Source organism: Taudactylus pleione, unplaced genomic scaffold (assembly GCF_031769625.1).
Source record: "Taudactylus pleione unplaced genomic scaffold, aTauple2 ptg000279l, whole genome shotgun sequence".
NCBI lineage: Eukaryota > Metazoa > Chordata > Amphibia > Anura > Myobatrachidae > Taudactylus > Taudactylus pleione.
This window is the reverse complement of record NW_028284681.1, coordinates 4171083-4183019: the sequence shown is the minus strand read 5'-3', so window position 1 is coordinate 4183019 and position 11937 is coordinate 4171083. Positions and strand designations below refer to the sequence as shown.

The following is an 11937-nucleotide window of genomic DNA, read 5'->3' as shown; positions in this document are numbered from 1 at the left end:
TGTTGCCTTCTGCCCCCACTTTGGACTAGATTATTGACAAGATTCATAGACTGCCTAAAATCAAACTATGAGAGACACTTTCTGGAGAGTTCATTTTTTCCATATTAAGGAACAATTTACTCATGATGTCACCTTGGACTCCGCCCAGTAACTCAAATTTCTTTACATGTCCTTAATTTGAGTCAGGTACATTTTGTATGTAATGCCTTCCAAAACAATTATGAAGTCAAAGAAAATACTTTATTTGTAATGGGAGACTTCAATGTCTCTCCAGGTCTGGATAGAAAAGCACTCAGTTTCTCTCATAACCCATATGGCTTCCTTGATCATTTTTATGCTACTTTCCAAGTAGTTTTTAATGCTCATCTTAAAACAATCTCTGTATTAATATGATCTCCAATTCTGGTAAAGCCCCAACTCTACATCAGTTATCACCCCTATAGCTATCAAAATATTTTCAAAATTGTTAGTACACGGATTAAACGGTATGCAGTCAGGGTCCCAATGGTCGAAATGCCGACCATTGGCTTCCCGACTGTCAAATCCCGGCACAGTACTAATGACAGGCGTAGGAAACCCGACGCCTGTCATTAGACCTACGCCGGGAGCCCAACGCCCAGCATACCGAACGAAGGTAAACCGGGTACGGACAGCCGTGAGGGGGGGAAGGTTAGGTTTCAGGGCTTCGGGGGGAATTAGGGTTAGACACCCCGCCGGCAGGGTTAGGGTAGGGGGGGCTAGTGTTGGGCATGGGGGGAGGTTAGGCAGCCGCCTGGGAGTCTTGTGTTTAGGGTGCGGGGAAGTGGGGGTTATGGTTAGGCACTAGGGGGAGGTTAAGGTTAGGCATCCCTAAAGGAGGGTTAGGGGGGAGAGGGTTAGCAATAGTTAAAATACTTACCTTCGGGATTTTCAAGGCTGCCGCTGTCGGGATTTGAACCGTTGGACAAAGGTCCGGCAGTCTTTCATACCGATCCCGATTAAACTGCCTTCTGCCAAGTTTAGTTACTTTTCACCAGTTACTGTAGGTTATGTTTTGGGAAACATGCCCCAGACAACACCTGGCAGCTTTTAAACATATTGGGGGAGATTACTAAGCTCTGGAAAGTGATAAATTGGAGAGTGATAAACTACCAGCCACTCAGCTACTAACTGTCATGTTACAGGCTGTGTTTGAAAAATGACAGGAGCTGATTGGTTGGAAATTTATCACTCTCCAATTTATCACTTTCCAGAGCTTAGTATATCTGTCCCCATTGTCTCATCATTCAGGCAGCTCTGTGCCTCTATTAATGAAGAGAAGATATTTAATACAGTAGATAACATTAATTATATCTGTCAAAGGTCCTTGCAAAATTTGGCTTCCACGGTTTATTTTAAGTGATTATTACTTTACACTCTGTTCCCCTCTGCTTGGGTGTTCAGTAACAGGTTTCTTTCTGTCCCCTTTGACATTACTAACTGAAATCGACATGGTTACCCATTGTCACCACTTATTTTGCATTAGCTATGGAACTTTCAGATGAATCTATCAGTGTTAATCCTTGTACCATAGTTTCAATTCACCATAAGATATGTTTTTTTGCTGCTGACATTCTCCTATTTGTTGCCTCTCCTGAGACCTTGTTAGGGGCTATCCGTTTGATCCTATAAGAGTACTCTAAAATCTCCTATTATAAATTAAATACATCCAAATCTGCTGCTCTCCATTTGATATTGACCAAGCCTCACCCTACCTTCTCCACTCTCGGTTTCACTATAATTGGCAAACCACATCCCTGAAATATCTTTTGAAACACATCCCTGCAGAACTATTTACAATTATAGAAAATACTGCTCTTCCATTTTGAAGCAATTTGTGACTCCATCCCCTATTTTCTTCACTTACAGGTTTTGCACTACTTCTACTTTGTCTCCTAATCCATTGTTTGGAAGGGAGAATGACCTATACTTGCCAGGGTACAAGTGTTCCACTTTAAACACAGAGGTTGCTCAGCTGCTCCCAACCTGGAGTTTTACCAACTGGCATGTCTTTTGGATCTACTTAAAATTGTTTTGCTCCTTCCTTTCCAAGCCTTAACATCAGTAAGTATCAGGCCTCCCCTTTTCTACTTGTGGACCTCCTGTGGGTGGATCATAAATATAGGCAACCTAATGATTGTTTGCCTAGAGGTATAACCAACTCCCTTAATGCTTGGGTCAATATGGTAAAATTATTGGGATGATTTAGAGGTGGATGCAAAGCAGTAGCAGCTCCTCCCTACTACATCATTTGCAGCAAGTGCACATTTTTTTAGCAAAATCTCAAAAATCCTGTAAAAATAACAACAAGTAGTCTGGCATCAACTACCAGCAGCATGGATAGCACATACAATCTAGACAGCGAACACCTTCATCATCAATCTCCTTATTAATGATCAGAGGTATTTTCCGACATCCAATTTGCAAAGTCTAATTGACTCCTCCCTTATCCAAGATTTCTAAGAAGAATCCTTTTGCGCTAGTGCTGCTACTACTGCTGGGGGTGAATCTTCATCACAGAAGGGAACAAGAAGACTAGTAGTTTTAAACAACAATTGACTGTGATTCAATCATTTGCAAGAGGACCTAAGTATGAAAGCTGCCATTCTGTTGGTGGATTGCTGAAGCCATGTCAGCTACTGCATTAGATATATGTTCAATATCTGCCATCAAAGCATCTAGATTTGACAGCTAGTTGAGGTCCTGTGTCCCTGCTACCAAATTCCAGTTTACCAGAGCAGCAATTCCTCACCTGTTCCAGGACATTAAAAATACTTAATATTGGCCTAGAAAATGCCATCATACTGAGTATCCAATTAACTACAGATATGTGGACAAGTGCTACTGTTCAAACTAGAGATAAGCAGGTCCATTCTCTGAGAACCGGACCCACCCGAACATTTTCCGAGTCAGATCCGAGTCTGAATCGGGTTTTCCCACCTATTAGAATCCAAAACGAGGCAAAACGTCATCATCCTGCTGTCGGATTCTCGCGGATATTGGATTCTTTAAAGGTCCTGGTGATCAGCACCATTTCTTGTGTCACTGTAAGTGGTAGCGCAGTGTTTTACTCAGAAAAAATCTTGTGACACTGTAAGTGGTAGCACAGTGTGTTTTCTTTTCTTATTCATAAAATATATTGTGACACTGTAAGTGGTAGCGAAGTGTGTTATTCTTTTCTTATTCATAAAAAATGTTGTGACACTAAATGGTAGCGCAGTGTTTTACTCATAAAAATCTTGTGACACTGTAAGTGGTAGCACAGTGTGTTATTCTTTTCTTATTCATAAAAAAATCTTGTGACACTATAAGTGGTAGCACAGTGTGTTATTCTTTTCTTATTCATAAAAAATATGACACTGCAGGTCATTGATACTGCAGTGTAATATTTAATATTGTGTGAAGATGATGTACACACTGATGAGTGTGAGTAATAGGATGATGATGGTGACAACATCTTGTCTCTGTAAAGCCAGTTTGTGCCAGCTGTCAGCAATGTCAGCTGCCCATTGGTAGCTTGTTTTGTGGGGGCCCAAGCAAACCAATCTCTTCAGCCACAATTGTGGGCTTAGAACATGTAAAAAGTACAGATCGGCGTGGGGATCGTTATCGCTATTTATGTTAGCAAGAACTTTACTGGTTGATTAAGCTAAATACTATCTCACCTGAGGGTTTAAATGAGGCTGTGGAATTAATTTGTTTTTTGTAGAGAAGAGACACGGAATATAGATGTAGAACCATAGGGACTATGTGGTCCCATTATCCATCATCACATGCTGCGATCCTCTCTAGACACATGTAGAGCTATATTACTGTTGGGGCATTCTAATATCACCCCTAGATTTATTCCTCCCCCTCTGTTCCTGTATATTCATTCTATACCATAAACATTATACATTATATCACAGTCAAAAAGGAATGGGTGGTATACCCATTCCTTTTTGACTGTGATATCATGTTTAATGACCAAAGAATACACGTTATGAAGACTCATATACTATTACATCATATGACTATTATATGTATTGCTTAGCACTATTTGTAAGAGAAGTATGTAATACTAAATAAATATATAAACAAATGGTATTAAGGAATATAGTATTTCAGGTTCCAATATTAGTTTTGCATATTGATTGCCCTAACGTGTGCACAACTAGGGGGGGGGGGGGGGAGGGATGGAGATGTGTCTTGTGGATCTTAGGGACTGTCAGGTCTCTTCATCATCCCCATTATACACCTTATCCCACCTCTTATGAAGAATAAAGACATATCTTACTATCTATAGACATGTAATGCTGAATTATATTTTCATCTAATTATGTCATTTGGTTTATTAATGAGAGTCCTGTGTGTAATAAACTGCACCTAATTTTTATGTTTTTAGTATATATGGGAACAAATATTACCTGAGTCTGGACATTCATTTAATTTAATATATTGTAAAACAAACTGTCCATTAAGGGATATTAAATTGCTGGTGAGGGATATATGTCCCAGTATTAAACAAAATATAACATAATAAAAAATAAAAACTAGAGAAGAGGCAATACATGAACTATTTATGGTCACAACAGACATATTTTGGCTGTGGGTACTAATTTACATTCAAGGGAAACTGAATCACTATCATAAGTATTAATGATTGCTTAATTGCTAAAGCTAAATATATCTGTTTAGAAACCAAAAGCTAATGACTCTATATGTGCATTTCAGGAACAATTTATATGTAAGGGATATTAAACCTTGAAATCTTTCTCTGACTGTTTCTTCTTTTTTGCAACAGTGAAGTTAAAAATAAGACTGCATGTGTTTATGCTACTTTGTAACTTTACACTATGTGGGGATAACATTCACAGCAAGAAACCATGCTGAGAACGAGGTATTCTCCAGAATATTCCAATCAGCAATTAAAAAACCAAGTACCTATATCAGGATCACCTGGGGATACCCTCATATACCGCCTCTGACGAAGCTGTGTTCAACGCGTTAGAAATACCTATCTGGAGGATTACAACTTGATAGGACTCCATACACAAGTCCCAGGAACCTTTACTATCATTTCGGGACACCGTGCATTGAACCAACAGCGGTCAGATGTCAGCGGGTCAGCTGCTTCTACAGAGCCACATGGACCATTAAAACAAGAAACCCGTGACGCGCATATTGGAACAGCTGCACGGCACCAGGTACCCTTTACACCAGGGTAGGTTATTCCGCAGACTGCAGCTGTCAAACACCACCCCGTACCTGATCCCGCTGTGCCCTAGGAGGTATATCTTTGCTCCGTCCTACTGATTGTCGGCACAGATTTCAGCACCTAGATACATACGGATTTTCTATCCACGGGAGACTGTTCTTGATCACAGAGACCCACTTAATCACCTTCACGGCTTCTCTGGGCCCTCCTTCCATTCCCCCACCCGGTGACTACATCAGGGATAACAGGTACTGTAACCTAAGGTGATTCTCGGACTTAGACGTGTGACATCCACGACCTGTGTATATATAGGGGGTTGTTACGTGGCACCTCATTCATTAACTACTCAAATTTTTGTTCTCCTTTCCATCGGGACTTTACTTGGATTCAATTGACTAAGAATTTACTGCATTGGCTTGATACTGAAAAGTAATTGCTATAATTGTACTGTGGAATCTGTTTGATATATTATCATAATACTCTGAAACTGAATATGGATCAAAGCAAGTTTGTTCTTATTATGCACACCCTCCAGTGTTCGATTTATGTGTACAGACTGTGATTTTTCATATTTATGTTTTTCATGTGGGGATTTTGGGCCTGATTCAGAGCCGGACGCTATTTGCGCTTGCTCGTTCAGAAAAAAGGGGTGGCTATTCAAATGAACCGTTCGCTCTTTGCGGTCTGTTCACGCCTCTAGGTCTGAACGAGCGAACCATACATGCAGTCGTTTTTTGGAAAACTACGCCCCCTGGCCGCTCGCATTCTACATCATGTCCGCTATTTATTAGATTAATCGAGTACATCGACTAGCGTATGAACTGCTCGCTATTCTTGTGGTTGTTTTTTCCTACCGCAATCTTGCGAGCAGTTCTGACTATAAAATAACCCAGTGACGTGGTCAATGACGCTGCTGTATTAATTATGCACACCCATATAACGCCCGTTTTGACCTTTAAGCACGCCTGCGTTCGGATCTCCACTCCCCATTTTCAAGCACCTTCCCCTGTTACCACCCACATACGCCTCCTCCTGTCACTCAAAATAGCCGGCATTCGCTATTTAGCGAACAAACGATTTTTGGCCGCACTGACTGGTTCGCGCATGTGTATTACGAGTCGTACGCATGCGCAGTTGTGCAAACATCGCTCGGAATGAATGAGCGGCCGCTTACGAGTGGCTCTGAATCAGGCCCTTTGTCATTTTTTTTGTGAAAGAATCTATTTTTACTGTTATTTTACACTGTTGAGTATTTCATTTTGCATACCTATCTATTAAAATATTTCTCATTGATTGTATGCTTCAAGCGCTGCCTATTTTTTGTGACATACATTAAACAAAAAATATAGGACATCTATTAAAATTTTGCAACACAGCAGTGGCAGACAGGATGGCAGTTTCATAAACTATAAAATTAAATGCGCCAAACAGCACATAATTCAAAGAAAAAAGGTGCAAGATGGAGTTGTCCTTGGGCCCTTCCACCCACCCATATGTTGTTTATAGGACATGCACAGTTTAACAAACCAATAACTTCAGTGACAGGGACTGCCAATTGTGGCTGAAGTGATTGGTTTGTTTGGGCCCCCACAAAACAAGCTACCAATGGGCAGCTAACATTGCTGGCAATGATCTCTCCGTGTACAGGCGGTGATATTTTATATTTATGTTTTTCATGTGGGGATTTTTTCCTCATTTTATTTGGGAAATAATCTATTTTCACTGTTATTTACTTATTTTACACTGAGTATTTCAATTTGCATACCTAACTATAAAAATATTTCTCATTGATTGTATGCTTCAAGCGCTGCCTATTTTTTTGTGACATATATATCTATAATATACCAGGATACTACCTGTTTTTTTGTTGCAGCAGCTGAAACATCTATAGATAGGGATTAATCAGTTCGTGTGTATATATAAGAGGGGCAGCACAGACTGTGTAATGGTTAGCATTACTGCCTCACAGAACTGAGGTCGTGGGTTCAATTCCCACCACGGCCCTAACTGTGTGGAGTTTATATATTCTCCCTGTGTTTGCGTGGGTTTCCTCCCACACTCCCAAAAAATTTTTACTGGTAGGTTAATTGGCTCCCCACAAAAATTATCCCTAGTGTGTATGTGTGTGAGCATGTGTTAGGGAATATAGACTATAAGCTCCACTGGGGCAGGGACTGATGTGAATGGCCAAATATTCTCTGTAAAGCACTGTGGAATATGTGTGCGCTATATAAATAACTGGTAATAATAAGAGGACTCATAATAGCACTACTAATTGTTTTTTCTACTTCTTGACCTATATTTTTTTTAAACTGCCATGCTTTTGTGCTGCTGCTCTGATGCTTCCTTTTTTTTTATAGTTTCATACTGTATTTATTTCAACTAAAATCACAAATGGGTATACTTGCAGAATACTCTTATGCCATTTTCAACCTTGATTTGTAGATACCAACCTGGTGGGTTTGATTTTCCTTGATCATAAGAGCCATGTTTGGTCAGATGCAACTCAAACACCAAATGGAAAGGCTATTTTGTGATAGTATCTGGAGATGTTCTCTCTCCTCCCCTCCCAACCTTCCCATCCATAATCCCAGAAGCACAATGATAACAGATGTTTACTGTTGACTACATAATTCATATCATTCAGACATTGGTGAATGATATATGGGCCCTCTCAGGGAACATGGAGTTTATTTGGGTCCAAGTTCTAGCACCCAGACTTTCTGGCCCACTTCTCTCATGGGCAGTGCAGTTATATCACTGCTTCTTGCCTGGTCCTGCACCATATTCTCCTGCAAGCCCTGCATTTTTTCTCTAAGGGGTTTATTTACTAACAATCGATTTTTGATTATTTGGATGATTTTCTATTGATTATACAAACTGCCAATTTACTAAAGTCAAAACTGATGGAAAAATCACCAAAAACATGACTTTAGAACACTTAAAAACATTGGACCATTAAAGTTGAGAAAACACAGATTTAGTATTGGTCAGTTTGAAAAACAATCAAAAATCAACAGCAAACTCGCCCAAACAATAGACTGACACGGTCTGGGTTTTATTTAGATATGGGTCAGGTCCCTTAGGGATTATGGGTGTGCATAGGAAACGAGGTGGCTTGATAATACTTTGGCTCATGGGTATGAACAGGAGCTAGGTACACTAGTGATAGTGTTGGAAACACAGACTTGTGATAAGCATGGATACTGGACTGGAACCGGAGTGAACAGACCAGGTCCTCTTGGCAACCCCTCATCTAGTGACCCGTGAAGGCCAGTAAGACCAGATATATATATTCCAGAACTCAGAACAGTATAGTACTCGTAGATAGATATGCAGAATTCAAGCCAGGAATAGGAGTCTTATGTAGTCAGAGTACAATTTGCGGAAGCTGCATCTCTGGTACTGCTCTGATGCAATACCTGGAACTGGAACCATTGCAGATTAGTAATACAGCTTACTGGACACCTCAGTGTACAGACCGTATACCGCTCTACACTGAAAAGTAAAGTTGGTATGCAGCATTAAAGCTGCCGTGCTGTTAGGTGGCAGATGAAAGGCAATATACTTGCTGACTGAGGTGAAGTGGTTGGAGCAGGTCTGGATGCAACGTGGGAGCTGTGGCACTGGCAGGTAATGGAATACAGCGGCATATGGAAGGCAGATGTGTAAGCAGCATGCACTATGTGGTGCTGACAGATAATGCTACACAGCAGTAGTTGTAAACTTGCTTGCTGATGATCAGAGTGGAGAAGCAGGGAGCTGCAGTGCTGGCAGGTGATGATACTCAGTGACAGATGATAAATACTGAGAGTCCACGAAGTAGCAGGATAGAGTCACAGAGGATACGATCACAGGATACAGGAGTAACCGGGAGCCTAGAACTATCCTGGGAAGTAATACATTGTTCAGGCAATGGGTTGCTCACAGGAACTGGTTTAAATAGAAGGAATTGAATAGCCATTGGTCAGACTGACCAGGTGAGTATACAGGTGCATTAGTTAATCACAGGGAGGTATCAATGGGATGTCTTGGAAACAGAAATAAATTAATGTTTGTTTCTGAAAGTGGTGCTAAGACCCCGATTCATTACACAGATTACTAACTAACAGAAGTGTTTAATTTCTAAAGCAAATTATCTTGGCCCAAACTTCATTATGAAGCCTATAAAAAGGGACTCAACCATGTGATGCACTATGTATGTAAGACTAATAGCATTAGAAGGGTATTGTATGCTCAGCACTTTTTTGTATAAACATAGGATTCTGCCCATGGTTTTTGCTCCTGGCTTCTAACTCCATTATTGCTTCCGCAGACTCTTGCTGAGCATAAGTAATAACAATAACAACTTTAAATGGCTATCTAGCTGAGCTCAAGGAGTTGATAAGTGCCAGTTGACTGCAACTGACTCGTGATAAGAGAGGTCCTTTATGATAGGAGCTCACCATCAAGGCACAAGACTATAGCATAGACAAGCAACTGGACTTATGTTTGGAGGTTCACAATTACAAAACAAAGAACATGTGCAGAATATTGACCTGGACAGTGGTTTAACAATTAGACATTAGTTATCAGCCACAATCAAATCCTCATTATTTCATCTGAGGAACATTGGCAGAATCAAACACTTTACTCCCACAGAAGAGCTGTATAAAGTCATAATTATCTTTGCACCCTCATGATTAGACTACTGTAATGCCCTCTACCTGGATCTTTATAGGCAGCTGTGGCTGTGCTGAACTATCTCTTTTACACTACACTTTTCTTACTATGGTGGTGCCCTGGGGAACCTTAGCTGGGTCAGTTTGGAGGTGTCCTGCACTCTGGATTTGAACCCTAGTATGCTAGGGACCTACCCTAAAGAGGTTACCTGGATATGCTGGGTAGGCTCATAACCTTGGCCATGATTATGCTAAAAACCTCTATTGATTGCTAAATTTTATTGCATTTATATATTATCAATAATTTGGAGTTGTGCATCTGAGATTTGTCTGTTTCTGTGCCTGCACGCAGTGAGTACTCAAGCTGCATATGCAATCACAGTGGCTAATTTATGCACGCCCATGCAATGGCATTCAAACTGACAGACATGCCTGCGTTTCTCTAACCACTCCCCCGTCACCATCCCCAAACGCTCATGGCCTGTCACTCACTCTGCAATGGATTCCTTTGTGCGTGCATAATAGCAGTGCATTGCATGCGCAGTGCTGAACAACTGGCCGACCTGCATAGGTAGTAGCAATTGCGTACACTGCTGAATCAGGCCCAGAGTGCAATCACAGGAAGGCAGAATAGGCAATCAGTTATTTACAACTTCTTCAGATATAAGTATACTATTCTCGGGGTGTTTTTACCAATAAGTTTACTTTATCATTCAATAACCTCACTTTGTGCTTGGTAAACATTTTAAAAATAATTTGTCCTAAAAGCTTTTTAACATGTCAGTCTAAATGTATTGTATATTAAATTGAGCATAAATGAGGATTCCAGATTTGTTGCATCCTAACCATTTTTTTTTTATTAACTAACATTTATTTTTCAGTCCGATACAAAATAAAAACTTTATTTGGCTGAAAGGTTACTAATGCGTAGCAAATAATTGTCCATTCTTTTTTCCTTTTAGGATGAGTGGCAGGGGCTGGCTCATTTGGGTCAGCAAATGTGGTGGGTCCACACCAGGGAGGAGTGGAGGCAAATGTGCTTGCTATTGCTGTGGAGTTTACAGAGGAAGTTCCTACTTTTTCTGTGAAGTGTGTCATCAATTTTGCACCTAATGATGCACTATTTGTACTTAATTCATGTTCTGATGTTGTTTCTGCCTCATATAATGTACGTGTAGTGATTATTAGCATCTCTTGCATATGCATATATTGTGTTGTAACAGTTTATTGAGGCCTAATTAGGGCTGCTGATAGGCTTAGGTAGTTGGCATTCATGGCTGTGAAGCTGTTATCAATCTGCTCATTTGTATGATCATCTGACTATGCTGCAGTGTCTGTGTAATCATTATTTGCACCTGTTTTTGTTCAAAGAATGTGGTGACCTCAAGAATTGCCGCTGCAGCATCTCTTGGTGGTGGTTTGGCTGCTGCTGGAGGGACGTTGCCAAACTGCTGAAATACATCTTGTCCTGTCGGTGAGATAATCACACTGGAAATGGGGGCTATGTCCTCAGGACATTGGACAATATGTGAACTTTCATCAGCAACTTAAATACACAGATATTAATGTTTTAGAATGTACTTTTGTGGGTGACATTTTTTACTTTCCTGAATTTATAGTGGAAAAAAATTACCATGTTAGATAAGTAGCATGATTTCTGCAGTTTTGTTATTAAACTGCTCCAAACTGAATCTGACTGTTGTTTCTTTACACGTGTTTTGTTAAAACGCAGTTGTCTATGGTTGACTGGTGCGGCAGTCAGTATACTGGGCTGTATTTGTATGGGAGGGCTGTACTTTATAGAGATATGCACTGACCCTCATGTTTTGGATCTGGATCTCCCCTGGTTTTGGATCTGGATTGGTTTTGCCAAAACCTCACCTCTGTGTTTTGGTTTTGGATCTGTATTTTTTTTCTTAAAAAATCATAAACACAGCTAAAATCACATAAAATGGGCCTTTTTTTGTTTCTACAATATTATTAACCTCAATAACATTTATTTCCACTTGTTTCCAGCCAATTTTGACCACCTCACAGCTCACAATATTGATTTTTTTTTCA

General features: G+C 40.2%; 1 long non-coding RNA gene across 1 annotated transcript; it reads left to right on the top strand.

The window, feature by feature from the left end:
* The first annotated feature begins 4971 nt into the window (after positions 1–4971).
* LOC148512651 (uncharacterized) lies at positions 4972–11567 on the top strand. Its single transcript, XR_015880184.1, has 2 exons — positions 4972–5463; positions 10839–11567. It is a non-coding gene; the product is annotated as an uncharacterized LOC148512651 (long non-coding RNA).
* The last annotated feature ends 370 nt before the right edge of the window (positions 11568–11937 follow it).